Source organism: Lactuca virosa, chromosome 5 (genome assembly GCF_052849685.1).
Source record: "Lactuca virosa cultivar CGN04683 chromosome 5, Lactuca_virosa_CGN04683_v6, whole genome shotgun sequence".
Lineage (NCBI taxonomy): Eukaryota > Viridiplantae > Streptophyta > Magnoliopsida > Asterales > Asteraceae > Lactuca > Lactuca virosa.
Window position 1 is genome coordinate 311,073,043 of NC_136430.1, and position 19,919 is coordinate 311,092,961.

Below are 19,919 nucleotides of genomic sequence, written 5' to 3' on the forward strand. Positions count from 1 at the left end.
TTAAAATCGGTTTTGGTTAATGGTTAAGTGGTTAATTCAAGTGTGGTTATCGGTTAATTTTGGTTAACCAAAAAGGTTATAAAAAGTAAATTTATTTCAAAGAAAAGTAAAATTCATTACCATAAAATATAAGCAACAAAAATTACATTGCTTAGAAAATTGGTTGTTTTACTAATTTTTCTCAAAACTATCAACTACTAAAATCAAGAAAATGCATTTACTACTAAAATCAAGAAAAAAAACATGAAACGTCAACTATAAATGCAAAGTGAATACTCATTTAGTCACTTACAACTAAAGTTAAGAACCATTTACTACTAAAGGTGACCCAAATGTCAAGACAACAATATCATTGTACTAATTTCTAGTTACACAAAAAAAAAAATCCTTCAATCTTGAATATTCAATCCTCATCCATCAACAAATCATTACATGATTTTGTTCTCTTTGAAAAGTAATCTACAATAAACAACATTTCACAAATTGTTAAAATTTATATGGAAAAAGATTACAAAATATAACTCATTAAACGAGGAAAAGGTTACTGGTTACCAATTTTTAGTTTCTCCAAATTCACCATTAGTTCTTGTAGTTGTAGTCCATGAATAGTGTCTCTTGCAAATCCGATGGTGTAGAACGTAGCCATTCTTGTGTGCATATCAACGCTTCGGCGGTCTTTGGTGTAAGAGAACTTCTAAATTTGTCAATAACCCTACCACCGGTACTAAATGCCGACTCACTAGCAACGGTTGAAATTGGCATTCCCAAAACATCTTTTACAATTTGAGAACGTATAGGGTACTTGCCCGAATTGAGATTCCACCAACTTAGTACATCAAAATTATCTTCCTTCATTTTCTTTTCTGTTGTATCGGCCAAATATATATATCCAATTCAGTATTATTAATACTGTTTCCACGATTTTCCAAATATTTAGCATAACCGTCATCCAAATCTAGATCTACAAAACTACTAAAGGATGCAGTTGTAGTTGTTGAAGAACCAGTTGTCTTTTTCTCATTTTCTTTATTCATCATTTTCTTGTACTGAATAACTAACTTCTTTAAACTTTCTAGCACTCATTGATTTACTTCATTGCTTTTTTCAGAATTGGTACCATAAATCAACCCCAAACAATAATCAAGAAAAAACATATTGTTTCGGGGATCTAAAACTAATGCAATATGCAACAATAAGTTCATGTTATCCAAGTTGTCCCAATACTTATCATATTTCGCATTCATTGACAACGTCATATCTCTTTTTTTTTTCATCTTTGTTTAAACACATATTTGATATGGCTGCATGCATTGTGACTAGCTCCCCAACAAATAAATTTGATGTTACATATTTATTACCGGAAAATTTTTTTGTAACATTGTAAAAAATTTGTAAGAAATCCATAAAATTCCTATTGAAAAACAAATTAACATAATTAGGCTATTATTATATATTGACATATTAACATACTTAAATGAAGACAATAAAATACATACATAGCTTTTTCCCAGCCCTCGTCTTCGGGAGCTCCCAGAACTCGATCATTCTTCTTTGAGTTCTTTCTGTTTCTGGTACTACTCTTCTCATCATCATCATCGTCGCCTTCATTATAGAAGTAAGAACTATAATTGATATCAATCTCTTGAAGCCTATAAAAACCAAAGTAACAAACAATAACGTGTAGTAGTAAGAATGTATAGTAAAACAATAATATAAAATACCTATTAAATGCCTTTGAATATTTCTCGGCCGTTTCCAACATTAAGAATGTGGAATTCCATCGAGTCTCTACATCAAGACATGGTTTGCTTTTGCAATCAATCTTTTCATACTCAATACACTCTTTAAAGTTGTCATACCTTGAAGGAGATGATCTCACATACTTAATTGCTCATCTAAGCCATCTCTCACCACAAGGTTGATGATATGGGCACAACATCTTAAGTGCAAATATTTGCAATATAATATAGACTGAGGTCCCTTTAACATAGATCTTAAATATTTAATTGCTCCATCGTTAGATGAAGCATTATCAACGGTTATTGTAAAAACTCGATCTATGCCCCATGCTTGTAAGCAACGATAAACATACTTTCCTATCGTCACACCCTTATGGTTGGGTATTTGACAAAAATTTAGAATTCTTTTGTTCAACGTCTAATTTGTCATCAACCCAATGAGCTGTAAAACACATGTAATTAAAATTTTGGACTGATGTCCATGTGTCGGTGGTAAGAGAAACAATTTGATTTTTAGAAGTTTTTTAATCTTCTTTTGCTCTTCTTCATGTATTGATAAACAATCATTTGCAACGGTCCACCTAGATGGAATTTTGAACATGGGATTAATTTCCCAAAAAAATTCCCTAAACTCCTCATCATCAACTTTACTAAATGGCCTATTATCTTTAATACACATTCTCGCTAGGAATTTCCTAGCCTTTTCTTGATTGAAGTGATGAGAAGCCAAAGTACCCCCAGACTCCCCCTTTGTTGTTGGCTTGAAGTTTAACATAGCTTGTTTCTTCATTCCTTTTTTCTTGTAAAGTGGAGACCGTCTACATACATTCTTCAAATGGTACGACATAGCACTCTGTACCAATTTCTTTTGAACCACCAACCATTATAAGTGGACAATGGTCACATTTAACTTTACCATTACGACCCTTAACTTTCTTAAAATGATCCCACACGAAGGATCTCTTTGACCGACCACCTTTATTTTTGGCGTGTTCATCTACATTGTCCACATCATTTGTTGGTTGCTTTCATTAGTAACATCAATGACCGGATCCAATTCATCCCTTAAACTCGTATTTTGGTTTTTTGTGGCTTCTTCCATATAGAATTTTTTGAAAATATATTCATAATGAATTAGTGATAATATGACATCAACAGAATGGGTGAAGGCACTTAAATATTTTAGGCTTGCGTTAAAAACTATTTAAATTCCAATCTCACTCATATTTTGGTTTTTTGATGCACTATAGATGCACTTTAAATATTTCCTGAAAATATATCCACATTATAATTTGTGGATATGGGTTTAGCATTTTAAGAGGTCACGTAACAGTAGGATTGGAATTTAAACTCACTAAAGCAAACTTCAAAAACAAACATGGAACGAATGAAGACGTAAAGTACAGTAAAACACGGAAAAAAAAAACAAAACAAAATAACAGAAGGATATAAAAAAATACCTCAATAGTGAATCCGAAGGGGATGAAAAGGAGACGTTTCTATTTTCTAATATGCAAGTGGACTTCTGACGATGAAGATTGAAGAAGAAGAAGGGAAAAAACGAGAAGGGTAGAATGTCGCCGGTATTGTCAATAATCAAAGGGTTTTATTTTATTTGGGCTTTGGTATTTTCAATATATATGGACGATTGGACTATTGACGATTAGACGTTGGATTTTGAGATTTTCTAGTGAATCTATTTTATTATTATATAATCTATATATATTATATAATATAGGCGATTCGGTTAATATAGGGTCGATTACCATATAAAACCAAAACTGAACCACTAGATATCGGTTATCAAAAATAAAAACCAAATCAAACGGTTTTAAAAATGGTTCGGTTAATATGGTTCGTTTTTAGCGGTTATGGTTCGGTTTTTCGGTTTTTCAGTTTTTATACTCACTCCTATTTTTGGGTGTTATGTCATTTTTCCATCTTAGCACCTCATTCTTAGCATTTAATATGGAGTGGTAACACTCCTAGCACTCCATTTTTTTTCTTTTTCAAATTTAATTAAATTATATTTTTTAAAACCACAAATAATTAATATCAAATAAATTATATTTTTTAAAACACAAACAATTGATATTAAATTTAAAAAAAAAAAGTTACAATAAGGTTTTTCAGGGGCTTTTTGTGCAAATTCTAGAAACTTATGTTGTAAAAGAAATTGTAAGATGGGGTCGAATATGTCATAAGGCTAAAATCAAGAGACCACAACTGCCAAATCATGATTTTTGTGTCTTCTTCCTCCTAGAAAAAACCTCTCCACGAATCAGCTACCACAAAATCTTTCTCTCTCGTCTCCCCAAGTTCCTAGCGACTACCTTATAGCGAGCGCTAGGGGGTGGTGTTTCGATTATGTAAACGACCATAGCGAGGAGGTTTAGCGATCCCACTCCGTTCAGCCAAATACTATATGTAAGACAAAACGGCAAATTAGGTTAATTCTACCAATTTTTTTTTAAAATAAACTGAACCAAATAGCCACAATTTTTTAGGCCACCGTGATTTTTGGCTATTTTCAAAAAAACAAAGATTAGCAAATTGACCCAAATAACTACAATTTTTATAGGCTACTGCCTACAAAAATCTAGATGGTCTGTATTTTTTTTTTTGGATCTTTCGTAGATGAACACCTACAAAAAATTTAGTTTCGTTGGTGTTGACCTGCGAAATTTTGTCAAAAATATATTTTTTAGGGAAAACATATATTTTCATGCCTAATGAATTATATAAATCAAAGTCTTTACTGCGAAAGTAGAGTCTCTACTCCAAAAAAGATTGTACAACATGGTTATTTTAAAGATAACATTTTCTTAATAAAAAAAAAACTATCCACTTTTCTCTCTCTCTCTCTCTCTCTCTATATATATATATATATATATATATATATATATATGTTTTTGTTAGCAAACTTTTCCATCTTTCTTTATTTTATCTGGTTGGCAGAATTCACCATCTTATCATTTCTGATTTTCTTAAATAGACATGACTATAATATTTTAGATGGGTATTTTTGTTGGATTAATGTCTAAGTCCATAACTATAATTGGTAAGACTTGACCCTACCCGGCATGGTCCATTTGGGTTGCATGGCATCATGTATTTGGATAGACTATAATGAGAGAAATAACACTTAAGGTTGGTTAATATATTATAAGTTCTAATATATTAATAAGGTTATTTAATTAGTATTGATCAAGAATTAATTTGGAATTAATTAAGTGATCAAAAGGAGACTAATTAAATATATGGGTTGATTGTGTAAATCATTCATTCTTATATATGTGGGCTTGTGATCCAAGATTTCTTATGTTGGACTAAGTCCATGGGGTGACCCATGGATACTCCATGGAGGTTAAAATCCATGGAGCATAAGGAATGGGTAAAGTTAGTTACATGGTGTAACCCTAATAGCCACCATATAAAAGAATCCCATGGCTCAAGAAATCGTAGACTAATGTGTGAATATGAGGGCTAGACGATTTCAAGGAGTGTTCCATTTCTCTCAAGTCATTCCATGTGCATTTGGTGTTGTGTGAACCATTTGAGGTGTCACACTTGGGGCACTAGGCACTCAAGCTTCATGGAGACAAGCTATATCAAACAAAGGTATGTATTCTATCCATTTGATTACCCAAGTATCAAGTATTGTATGCTAGATAGGGTAATACCTTGGAAAGTTCATAATTGCATGTATAATAGAGAAAACATAGATCCAAGGTATTTAGGGTTGCATGTACACTTAGGAGTGTTAGAATGCTCATACCCCAACAGTGGTATCAGAGTCTGGTTTGTTTTCTTGTTATACTTGCAAAAGTAGCTGAAAAAATCGAGTTGGATGCATATATTCGATTGTTTTGGCTGGAATTGGACTAGGAACATTACCCTAAGATGTTTTTGGACTTATAAACTTGTTTTTGATGTGGTAATGTTCATGCTAATCCAATTTCTAAGATAATTGTCATAATTTCAAGATTTGTATTAGTTTGTATGTTCATGCTAATTTCTTGAAGATTGATGATTTGAATTATCTTGTTCTTATGAGGTTCTTAGATTAATAGAAAAGTTGTGTGAAATAGTTGTTTTCAATCCATTTTAATCTAAGAGTTGATTCCAAAGTGTGTTTTTGTAACTTGTCCTCAAGTTATATGAAAAGTCACATTTAAGAATCATAAAACTCATAAAAGTTGGCAAAGGTTACAAAATGAAGAGTCTAGTTCTAATTAAATGGTTTTATGACTCCATAACTTGTCCTCAAGTTATGGAGGTTCAAGAGTCTCTTCATTAAATTAAAAAAAAGAGTGTAACCTTAATTAGTTCCATAAGTTACAATAAAAAAAGTTATTTTTTTTTTATTAATTAGTTTAAAGTCTTCCATAACTTGTCCTCAAGTTATGGAACTTGAAAAGTTTTTTTTTTTTAATTAAAACTACTTTAAACTCATAAGTTATGGAATTAATTAGTTTTGAATAGTTTCAAAACTTGCCCTCAAGTTTTGGAATTTGAAAAGTTTTCACTTATGAATACTTTAATTCCAAGTTAGCCCTTAGAATTTTAAAAGTTAAAATTCAACCCTTATACTTTATAGTATATAAGTTAATAATAAATATATGTATAAGAGCAAGTCAGTCTTACCGTTAGTAGGCCTCATTCACGAAGCCAGTCTATAAGGGGGGTATAAGGTTACTGCCTATAAAATGGCAGTTTAATGGGTGTCCACTCTCACCCACCGCTTCCTTGACTGGTGGAGGGTCGTTAGCCGAACGGGTAGGACAAGGACTATAATTCTCCCTTCATTAAAAGTATTAATGATAAATACTAAGTAACTAAACACTTATAAATTCCCAATCTTAGTTACTTAGAAAAATGTGAATAAGGTGCTAATCCATGAAATTACACTTTGCACTTTGTTTAAACCGTTAGTGGAGCGTGTGTGGTTAACCGGCACACTAACCTGGATTTAACAAAGTAGGCAAAGGGTAACTTAATATTTATCATAGTATCGGTGGAGCTCGTGTGGTTAACCGGCACATCGATTGAGGGGTAAATATTAAGGGTACCAAGTATATTTGCATGGTTACTTCACACCTTGTTTTGTGATCCTCGGCATCCCAGTCACAAAACCTGAAGAGCACACTCGAGATTGAAACATGCCATTGAAAAGTTCAATGAATCTCAAAAGATCTAGGAGTTTCAAATCCAATTAAAAACCTAATTACATTATTTCGTTTTTCATGGTGGAAATTGGTAAATCGTCATTTACCTACCTTCAACTATTTTATAACTCGGATTACGGCATCCCTCTTCCAGTTATAAATAGGTTGTTGGATCCTAGCCTTAATATTTCATATTGGGTGTTATATTAAGGACTTTAGATCAACTATCTTGAATATCTCCCAAAAGATGTCTAGTTCAGACATCTATGATCTTCCCAAATCTCTTGGAACTTTACTTCCTCCACCTCCTCCAATTATTCTCCCTAACCCACAAGTTCAAGGTCGCTCAAGCCCTAATGGCAAGCAAGGTCTATGTGTGATCACATCTTAGAGATGAAGTCACATATTGACAAGTTGGGAGAGTTGGGTGTCAAAGTCTTGAGAAAGTTGGATGTTCAATCACTTTCTAAGTCACATAGTGAGTTCCTTTGGGACTACTATGAAACAGACTATGACATGAACCTTAATGATCATATCTATTTGCTTGGTGTTGCTGAATCAGCAATGATTTGGAACGATAGTAAAGCAAATTTGATTAGAAGATCAACTTCCCAAAAACTTTATGGACAGTGACAATGGTGACACTGGAAATCCAAAAAAAGCATTCTCTTCCCAATGGAAAGGGATTGGCCATAGTCAACCCGGTTGACCAAATGGTAAAGAGAAAGGCTAAGTCTGAGATAGTCCCATTACCAAAGGGTCCATATGTTTATTTTGCCAAAGGAAGGGGCGTTGATTGCAAAGCTGCCAAGTTTACCTAAGGATGTTAAAGTCAATAAGTCTGACTCTACTTCAGGTAGAGCCCATTATCTAACTCTGTTAAGTTTCTATTCTAAGATCCTCATTACATGATGTGACTGGGTCACATGTTGATGTTTTAAGAATCAAAGAATAGAGAGAAAGCTTAAAGGAAGTATATGCTGATCTGATCGCGTAGGTGGATTTCGATCGCATCAGAATTTTGAAGCTGTTACTTAGGAGTTATGATATATTGCTTAGGAATAGATAACAACAAGTTTTTCCGTATGCATTTGCACTATAAGGATAAGTTTTTCCGCAAAGTTTTGAAATAAAATAAAAGTTTTTAATTTTATATTTATTTTAAATATCCTTACAAGTGGCATTTGTGGAAAATGGTTGTTTATATGATTCCATTGATAGCAATATTTGAAAAAAATGGACTTGATTCTTTCGTTTGTGGTAGTGTCATAATTTACCAAATAAGGAAAGATTCTCATTCCCAAGGCTTCAGTTGGATAGAAACTTGGAATCATGCAAGTTGAATAGTATGATGAATGAGAACTTTCAAGCATTGGAAAATTAAGACTTGTTCACATGGATGTGTGAGTCAAGTTAAGGACTAAAGGGATCAAGTACACATTCTTGTGCATTGGTCAAGTCCACCACAAAGCTCGTTAAGACTATTCGTCATGATTTACTAAATTTTAGTAAATATGGTTATACTTACAAGTTTAAGTATAATTCTGAAACATTGGAAAAGTCTCAATGTATGGCAGAACGAATGGGAAGAATCAAATTAGGCAGACAGATAAAAGTTTCTCAAATCTGAAAAGATGGGAGAGTACTTTAGTATCATGTTTTGTGATCATCTTAATGATTAAAGAACCACATCACAATTGGTCTTCTAAGGACATCTTAGTGCATTCTTATGACTAAGAAGAGGAGTCATGAATTGTTGAAATGGTTAAATCAAGAAGATGAGTCATACTTCGTTTCAAAACAAGTCTTAGAGTCATACTCCAAGACTATAAGTTGAGTGACATATCTTAAAGAAACGTTTATAACACTTGTCAAATGTAAGAGTAAAAGTGTCCTACTCTTGTACATTTGAAGTTGGTAAGTTGTGATGTTTTGGATTAAACAAAGACCAACTAAGGCCAATTGTGTGAAGTGTTTGTCTTGATAAAGAATCCGCACTATCTCTTGAATATTTGGCAAGATAGTCTTATATGTCAAGAGGACAGTGGGAGTCTTAAAGCTCTTGAAAGTTTCAAGACTTAATCAAGAATAAAACCTAAAGTCCTTCACTAGCACACGACTTGAGGTTTATAACCTACCGTGTTGAAATTTTTGTGCCTATTCAAGTTGGCTTTGCATAGGAGTTCTGAGAGTTCTCAATTAGTTGCACAACTACTTGGAAGCAATGGCAGGCACCTGAGCTGCCAAATGGCAAGAATTTAAGATTGCACAAGTTTAATCAATATGAGTTTGGATTTGTCACTAACCTTGTCTTGTGATTATGGTTTTGACAAATTCACATGGATAAGAACACATACACTATTAAATCTAAGTGTCATAAGGTTTCTCTCCGATTCATGAAAATGATGGTGAGGAAACACTTTCACTAAGTAGATTTTAGCTAGATAGCAATTGTGATATTTGCATTCTCAAAGTCGTTAGTGGAGCGTGTGTGGTTTACCGGCACACTAACATGGACTTGTGAGAAGTGGCAAAGGTCTAAACAATTGAGACTATGATTACGGCATCCCTTTTCATAGTTCTAAAATTGTTTAGACACACATGTGAGCTATCTAAGAGAGGTGTATGATTTTGATAAAGTTTTATCAAAACAATCTAGTATCAGAAATCTGAACTTTGGTAAGAAAGTCAGCTGATTTCTGAGTACATGTCAAAGCTAGTGGGAGCATAAGTGTTATGCTAATAATCATCATGTTAGTGGGGCATGATAATTATGACAAAGGTTGCAAGTTAGCAATGTTAATTATAGAAAACAAAAGTTTCAATTCGTGAGGTTGCAGGGGTTGAAAAAGTTGTTTTGCTATAATTAAGGGAGAGGAATTATACTTCATTTCAATTCTAAAAGCTTAGACTGAGATTTTAATCGTATTTAATCAACGATATATATATGAATTTCATGTTGGAATGGCTCAACATAAGGAAATTCTATATATGGGTCCATTATTTGCGTTCTAAAATTCGATTATGATTACGACATCCCTTTTCATAATCTGAATTTTGAGAACTTGGCAAATTGAAATGGAAATATTATAGCAAAAGATTAGTTTAGTCTTTATGTGAGACATCATGAATCGTGTCCCATATGCTTCGGATATAGGATCGATTACATGTGCTATATTCATCCTTTCTAAAATTTTCAAAATGCCTGGGGCATTATGAAGGGAAAAAGTCTAGAATTGGATATGACTAAAATGATTAAGCAATTGTCGAGGACAATCTAAGGTTTACCAAAGATTGGTTGCTCAAGGACAGTTGGAAGTATAATGTTAATTCTGGAAGGACCATATTGACATAATCTGTAAGGAGGCAACTCTTGTTCAGAAGTGATAGTCAAAATGGAATATGGAAATGTTTCAAAGTTAGAAATTATTCAATCTGTGTAAGATTAGGAAACTTAATGAAAGAAGGATGTTTCCAAGGAGCTGATCTCCTTTGGAATGCTCTGTAATGATTGTTGTCAAGTCTTTCTGACTTTGTGCATAATCATTAAGAGGATCAATGCATATAAGTTTAGAATCTAACAGATTTCAGTAAATGTCATGAATTTGGAATTCTTGCATTTGCAGTAAGGATTTGGGACTGTGAAAAGAGGATCATTGGAGTGATGTTTAATTGATCTATTTTACAAAGTAAAGATCATAGACAAACATAGTATGCATACTTGGTGTGTGGCATGACTAGTGTTTAGAAAACATAGTGTACATGCTTGGAGCATGGGACAACTATTGTTTTAAATTCAAGTATAAAGTTGATAAAACCGAAACAATGAATAATGAGTAATCAGCATGGTGATAAATAAAAGTGTTTATTTATATTCATAGGGTTTGATACCATATTTGATTCATTTATTCTTGTGTTTCACTTTGCATGTTTTGACTTCCAGAATAACTAAGTCGCTCTTCCTGAATGATTAAGTTATTCAAACCATTCACAGTCGGTCATATGTTGGAAGTAGATATGAATCAAGACTGTCATGGGTTGGTTTGTAGAGGTCCAAGTTGGTGGACAAAGTGGTGCCACAACACTCATGAGTGCTCATAAGTTCTGAGTATTGGATTCAACCCGCGCTCATTTGAATCACTTCATGGATTTTATCACGAGTGATCATGAGACGATAATATCTTATATTCTTCAAACCTAGAGATATGAGTTGTTACTATGAGTTGGTTATACATTGATTACACGAAAACGCATTGGTAACTCGATGTTATAAAACGTGCTTTTGTGTATGATTCAACAAGTAGTAGAACAAGTCATATGAGTCGAAGTTTATCCATTCCTTTTACCTTCGGGATAAAAGCGATATATGTGGGCCCCTCGATGATTTAAAGATGATACATGTGAGTGCTTGGCCAAGCCAGGACTGATTTGATTTGTTCAATCAGTCAGTCATCATGAATCGGAAATCGGGAAACAACAAATGGACAGAGAGAATGATTGATAATCCATGTCTCAGTCCATATGATATCTAGAATGGAGGAATATATGATCCCTTATCTAATGGACAAGTCATTGACAAAGGTCAGAGTTCATCGACAAGGTCAAAGTTCGACAGAAGCTTTTGAGAGCTACGATTGTTGATCGGTTCCTGAAGTCATACGCAATAATAGTTTTAGACTTATCCAAGTGGGAGACTGTTGGATTAATGTCTAAGTCCATAACTATAATTGGTAAGACTTGACCCGACCCGACATGGTCCATTTGGGTTGCATGGCATCATGTATTTGGATAGACTATAATGAGAGAAATAACACTTAAGGTTGGTTAATATATTATAAGTTCTAATATATTAATAAGGTTATTTAATTAGTATTGATCAAGAATTAATTTGGAATTAATTAAGTGATCAAAAGGAGACTAATTAAATATATGGGTTGATTGTGTAAATCATTCATTCTTATATATGTGGGCTTGTGATCCAAGATTTCTTATGTTGGACTAAGTCCATGGGGTGACCCATGGATACTCCATGGAGGTTAAAATCCATGGAGCATAAGGAATGGGTAAAGTTATGAGTTACATGGTGTAACCCTAATAGCCACCATATAAAAGAATCCCATGGCTCAAGAAATCATGGACTAATGTATGAATATGAGGGCTAGACGATTTCAAGGAGTGTTCCATTTCTCTCAAGTCATTCCATGTGCATTTGGTGTTGTGTGAACCATTTGAGGTGTCACACTTGGGGCACTAGGCACTCAAGCTTCATGGAGACAAGCTACATCAAACAAAGGTATGTATTCTATCCATTTGATTACCCAAGTATCAAGTATTGTATGCTAGATAGGGTAATACCTTGGAAAGTTCATAATTGCATGTATAATAGAGAAAACATAGATCCAAGGTATTTAGGGTTGCATGTACACTTAGGAGTGTTAGAATGCTCATAACCCAACAATTTTATTAGTGTTTGTATCAGTGGTTAATGACATATAACATTAGATCGTTTGTTAAAAACTTTAGTGTATAAATTTTATCATATATAAATTCCTCATATTTACTAAATTTGGTCAATCAAAAGAAAATTTTGGAAGACAAACATAATATCAAATTGTCTTTTCAAAACCCTACATTGAAGTATGTTATAGATATTTGATGAAGGTGATGTAAAACATTTAAAAAAGATTATTCATCAACTTTCAACTCATGTACATTTTTATTGGTGGACCCAATGGAAGAGTCACAAAATGTTCACTACAATGTCGCAAATTGACTTGTTGGTGGTAAGAACCGATCTAGTAGTGGAAGAGGCTCTGATAGTAGAAGAGGGAAAAACTATGTTAAGAATTGATCTAACGGAAGAGGAAACAACAATTAAGCATATATACTTATATGTCCAAACAATCCTCACAATCTCGGTGGAATTGTTGCATATGGAACACCAGTACAACAAAAATTCAATCCATAAGTTGTTTATGAAAACCAATATACGTATCGACAAATTTAGTATGTCATCTTGGATATTATGTATCATATCAAACGTCGATGGTACCATATCAAATGATAGTAATTAGGTATCAAATGCTTGTAGAACCACAAATTTATTATCTCGGTCCAATAAGTTATTAGTACGTAGGTGATGACGATATTTGTCACACCCCCAGCCGGCGACAGAATCGCCAGGTGGTGGGGCGACGTCATGGATCACAATCATTGAATACATATAACAAGCACATAAAAGTTGGAAATATTATTATTGTAAGGGAATTACATTGATACTGATCTAGAGTTACAATAGCTAAAAGTTTATAAGTATGCCTCAACAGTAGGCTAATAAAACATTACTGCTAATATATAGTAGATTGTGACTCCAAGACTTTATTCCATAGTTAATATGTTTAATTATCAAACAATTACCCTGATTACTCATCCCCGTTTTCTTCTGTATTCTTCACTAAAGTTTTATCTTAAGGGTCATCATAATCATTGTTTCTAACAATATTGTTACATGGATTTCTCCGCAATACATGTCAGTAGGTTTTCTTTCTATTTTCATTCCTAAGGATCATGTTAATCATCATTACTGACAGTACTGTTACAGGGATTTCTCTGCAATACGTATCAGTATGGTAGAGTATATCAAATGGGCACGAAGTCCATCGCTCCCTACGTTCCATGGGACTGTCATCAATTAGTCGGGTGGTTGTCACCTATACTTTACTAAGTGACTACATAATTGGTATACTATTATCATTCCTACATCGTTAGTACACTAATACCAGTTCTACATCGTTGACATCCTATCATTGCCTACATCTTTCACCATATTATGCATCTTATCTTTCATCATACGTTGGCATCTATTACTACCCTTCGTTACCCAATGTATTAAATTTATAAAATACATATACGGTATATATCATATAATATTTCATCTAACATAGAACATCTTTGCATATACGCACATATAACATTTAATTATCTAAATACTTCATATTTATGTGTAAGATGAAAGTAATTATGCATTCACTTGACTTAGGTGAATGACTGGTGATATCGGCAGAGCTTAGCCTTGGTACTTTATCTTTTTCTCAGACGTGACCTAGGTATGAATATCACTAAGTCTTAGTCTTATATTCCTGGCGACTAATGATAGTCTATATTCCTCACTAATCCTAATGTCTATATCAAGATTTATCAAGTAAGGAACAACCAGGTAGGATCATATCGGAGGTAGGGTCTGTTCGGTGTACAAAGTATATTGTTTGGAAATCCCACTGTAAACACCTCCATAAATATAGCCTAAACATTATCCTCGTAAGTATATCAATTAGTATAATGACTTGGGTGGCGGTGTGCTTTTGCTTGTGTATAGTTGCTTTTGGGATGCTTGGACAAAAATGGAGTAGAACCATAATCACCACCGTGAGGTGGTGGCCGCCGCCGTGAACCGCCGTTGACCACCACTACCCGAGGTGGTAGTGGGTGGTGCCCGACTTATGAAACCCTAGTGGGCCTAATGAAACCCTAATTGATCTAAAGACTTAGCTTTTGGTCCTATTAGGTTGTGTTTGGGTTGGAAACCCTAATTAGGGTTTAGAAAACCCTAATTTTGGATATATGGGTTATGGATTGTCGGGACCTACATTTTGGATGACCGGATTAGGATTAGGAATTAAGCCGACCACACTACATGATTGACCCAATAGATTGATGAACTTAATGGATTAAGTCCTTAATGGGTTAAGTAAGAAACACTTAACCCTAATCGTAATTTCATGTAAAAACCCTAACTGTGTTGGGTTTGAGTTGGTCCTTTTCTGTTGGGCCTAGATGTTTGGAGTATTGATGTGTCATCCAATAACAAGTATATGGACTGGAATATTTGGATTGAGCTTTAGGATAATGCCCATTGGATAAGCTTGGGCCCAATTGGGAAAAATTGGGCCATAACTGGGCCTTGATGATTATGAAATATTGGACCATTGGATTGCCAAGTGTTTGGACCAGAATAAATGGTTGGGCCTTAAGGTAAGACCATGTAGGGGTTTGGGCCCAATTTGGAAAATTGGGTCATGCTTGAATCAATCTAAGTTAGGGGTAAAGTAGTATTTTACCCCAAGCATGGACTTATGGATATGTGTTTGGACCCAATTATTAATTGGGTGCTATTTCGATGTTGACAGATTCGTGAATCTGTCATCCAACAGCTAGGGTTTTGTCCGCGGGACTTCAGCAGTGCGAGGTAGGGGTGATCGCGGCTCGGTTTGAAACTGTGAAACCGGCCAAACCGGTCATCGGTTTGGTTTTACGATTTGTATTTTTCTTTACGGTTTGGCTTGCGGTTTCGAACTTTTCAAACCGTAGTGAACGGTTTGGCTTACTGTTTTTAAGATTTCAAACCGTCTAAAAACCGGACCGGACCGTAAGATTTATATATATATATATATATATATATATATATATATATATATATATATATATATATATATATATATATATATATTATCTAATTTTTTTATATGCAATTTTATTTTATTATATATTAATTGTTATTTATAAATAATAAAATTTAAACCCACAACATTTAATATTTTAATTACCACAACCCAATACTAGTTTAACTCCAATTGAAAAATGAGAAGTGCCTATTTCCTAATACCAGAGTCCAGTCCAGACGGAATTAGGTTGTTTGATTGTTTCTCACTTTCTCTTACCCTAATAGCAAATGACGCAGCCTCATTCCTCAGACAGAAGACTCGAAGTCGTTTCCCTTTCGTTGTTCATCACTTCTTGTTCACTTATCTGAGACGTAAACTGATTGTGCATAACTGCATACCTCCGACTACACCTCGACTCCTCCGTTGCAGCAACTCTGACTACACCTCGACACCTCGCATGCAGCAACTCCGCCTCCGGCTCCTTTTGCAGGTCTGCTTATCGTTCTTCCTTTTTGAACAAATCCTTTGATTTTTTTTAATTTTAATCTGAGAAATAATTTCTGATCAAATGTGATTTTGATAATATGATTAATACTCAAATGGATACAAGTTTGCTCCGAATCAACTGTCGACTAATATGAAAGATAAATCAGTTAGGGCTCAGATGGAGTTAGTTGTAAATCAAGCTAAGAAATTAACAGTGTCCTATTGTAGAATTCACTTAGGTAACCCTTATATGTTCGCCGATTCCCAAAGAGATAAATCAAATGTTTCTCCATTGTTGCCTTTGATTTTCTCTGAAGTTTCTAGTTCAATTGATACTTTTGGTGGTGGTAGTAGTGGTTATGCCTCTTCCCCTCCTGGTTTTTTGGATGAGTTATTTAGGGATTTAGATTACGATTCCATGGAAACGATCTTGAAGTAGTTGTATGAGGATTTAAGAGGGGCTGTGCTCAAGTGCTCATATCCAAGCGCTCATATCCAGTGCTCGTCTTCAACAAAAATGCATCAAGGGCTCATATCCAGGTAAAAAAAACTTTTTAGACCATAAAGTCATAATTTATCTATCCAGGTGAAAGTTTTATTAATATTGGATAATTTGTGATTAGTGATAGGTTGATCCTATGTCTTCTGCAAGTTCAGGCATGTTTGTGAACCTTAGTGATGTTATGCTTTGATTGTGTGAACCTTTATTGGATGCAAATTCAACAAAGAAAGACAAAATTGGCCCTAAATATGTCTTTTATGGTTCTCGTTTGGATTTCAAGTAAGATACTCTTATCTCGTTTTGGATTCAAGTAAGATACTCAAGAAACAACAAGTTCTGGTCAACCAAGTCACTGGTCTTTTTCTTTGGCAGGATGATTTTATGAACTTGATTATCATGTTCATGACGAGTCAATAGTACATTAGGAACCCTTACCTAAGAGCCAAAATGGTTGAAGTCTTGAATTGTTGGATTCCTCGGAGTTATTTATCAATTTATTTGTTAATTCTATCATCTTATGTTATTTGCTTACAAAGGGTATTTACGTCTTTTTACATGTGTGAATGTGCAGTGGCGCATCTTCTGCTACCAGTTTTGAGGGGCACCAACTCTCTGTTCAGTATCTTGTGAAGAATCTTTTGAAACTCTATGTTGATATCGAGTTCACAAGATCCCACACTCAAGTGATTGTTTTGTTTCCCAGATTTAACTGATAATCAATTGATGAAATTCGTTTTTTTATTGATAGTTATGATCAAATTCGATATTTATTCTAATGAAATTCATTATTTATTTTGATTGATTCGTTTTTATTAGATTCACAGATTCACGGTTTCACAGCTCCATCACAGATTCACGGTTACACAGTTTCACAGAGATTTACAGTTCTGAATGTTTGATGTAATGGTTGTGTGTTAGTATAATGTTTTGATGTAATGGAACAATATTTGATGTTTTCATTTACTGTAGTTTATTTACTGTTTTGGCAATTTTTTTTTTTGCTATTTTGACAGCTGTAATATTGTAGTTTTGGCAGAATATTAGCTGTTTTAATAGCTTTAACTATGCAGTTTTTTTTTACTAAATTAGTCTAATAGACTCGACTAAAATGAGCCTAAAAAGCCCAGACCATGAAACCAAACCGGAGCCAAACCGTTAGTAACGGTTTGGTTTGGTTCGGTTTTAAATTTTCAACGGTTCGGCTTCGGTTTTTGCTTTATAAAAACCGTTACTAACGGTTTGGCTTCGGTTTGACCTAAAAACCAAAAAAAACGGACCGTGAACACCCCTAGTGAGAGGTGAGTCCTCTTCCAGTAGGAACGGGTCAAAGGCACCAAGGTCATCTCGTTTAGTTAGTAGTAGTTCCAGACTACGGTCCGATGCCGGGCGGGGACCGATTTAGGTTTATATGCTTTTTCGGGTTTCGATCTGATGTCGGGGCGGTCCCGAGGAATACTTGTATGCTTGATGTCTTTGTGATTCTTGCATGTGTTTGTATTTGTATGTCTCAGGACTTCGGTCTGATGTCGGGGTGGTTCCCGAGGAATGTTAGTATGTTTCCGGATTTCGGTCCGATGCCGGGCGGGGCTCGAGGAATGTTCATATGTTTATGTTATGTATTTATGTTTATATGTATATGTTGATATGATTATCTATACCAAAATTTGTTCGATACCGGCCGGGGCCCGATGTAGTGGGCTAGGCCCAAGTTATGTTTATGTTATGTGTATGTTATACGCTTGATGATATGTTATATGTATATCGAACTTTGGTCCGATGCCAGGCGGTCCGGATGCCGGGCGGGGCCCGATGCTCGATGCGGCCGGATGCCAGGGGGCCCGATGTAGCGGGCAAGGCCCAATGTTATGTTTATATGTTTATGGTTATGTGATTATGTGTATGTAATTGTTGATATGATCATGTGTATGTCGAGCTTTGCTCGATGCCGGGCGGGGCCCGATGCCGAGCGAGGTTCGATGTAGCAGGGCGGGGCCCACGATTATGTTTATGTGACATGTGTATGGTATGTGGTAGTTTGGGGAGACTCACTAAGCTTCGTGCTTACGGTTTTCAGTTTTAGTTTCAGGTACTTCGGTTTTCAAAAGAGGAGCTTGGGATGATTGCAGTGCACACACCATTTGTTCAGCCTGTGATGTTTATACTCTGATATATTTGATAGATATTATGATATTTTGAGATACATGGTTTATGACTTTTATGTGATGGATGATATTGATGGTTTTTACAAATGAATTAAAACGAAATTTTTAGGGTATATTTTTGGGATGTTTCAAGTTGGTATCAGAGCCTTGGTTTGAGGGATTCGGGCACAATCTCGGGTGTGTCTGAAGTCAAACTAAGGACATGGTATGAAAATTTTCAAAAGAAAATCAGTTTTACAAAAAGGATTTTGAAAAGAGAAAAGAACCTTGAAAAGAGAAAAAGGGTGTGGTGCATGCAATCAGCCGAGCTCAAGTAAGTACTCCCAAATTACCCATACAAGTTTATGTTATGATATGTGTATCAGCTTTATGAGAACTGCATGCTAGATTAGGATTAAGGATCTAGGAAGGATGTCTTATGTGCCTGTTATATGTGTATCAGCTTTATGAGAACTGCATGCTAGATTAGGACTAAGGATCTAGGAAGGATGCCTTATGTGCCTGTTATATGTGTATGAGCTTTATGAACTGCATGCCAGTACTGATTAGTCAGTGATATGATGGCCTGAATGAGATATGCTTGATTACGTGTACTCAATGCTCGAATGTTGCTTGCTTTGTGCTTTTAGGGGTTATAGTTATCTTTTACTAACTAGTAAACGAATGTGTTAAGTTACATATTGCGAGGATTAAATAATTTTAGAAGGTTAGGTTTAGCCTTATTTCACAACTCTCGTTTGAGTCTAACCGTTGTAGGGTAGAACCTCTCATTCGAAGAGTTATCTAGTTTTAGTGATATGTAATAGTATTCACAAGCTAGTTAGGGGGAGATAGGAGGGACTTCTTATGCAGCTGATAGCGGAGAGTGGGTTGGTGACTACCCTAGGGCAAGCCTAGGATGAGTTTAGCATGAGATCAACAGTAGTAGTAGTAGAAGGGACTTGGTGGAGTCGAGGCAGTTCTTGAGGAAAGTACGGATAAATGTGGAAGGTAGTATGGGCCCGTACTACTGAAAGCATAGGATCCGTACTTGAATCAAGGAAGGATGAGATGAACCCAGGAAACTTGTAGTGTGTGAGATCCCTCGATCTATGATGAGTATTATGATGATTGTGATGGTATATTCCCGAGTATAGTGACACTACGTGGTAGACCAGATGGCAGTTCTGGTGCCGGCGAGGGATCAGGCTCGGACTCGGGAGTCGGGCAGCTCGATGATCAGATGAGGGAGTTCATTCCATCTGAGATTACAAGCAGTATCATTGAACAGACTCCTGTGATCTTCAGTATGATCAAGAAGGGCATTTTAGAGATTTGTGATGAGAGGCTGAGTGCATTCTGCACTGAGATAACAACCATGATAGGGACGCGTACGTTGATTATTCGGGAGTTCAGAGCTTGTGAAGCTCCAGATTATCATG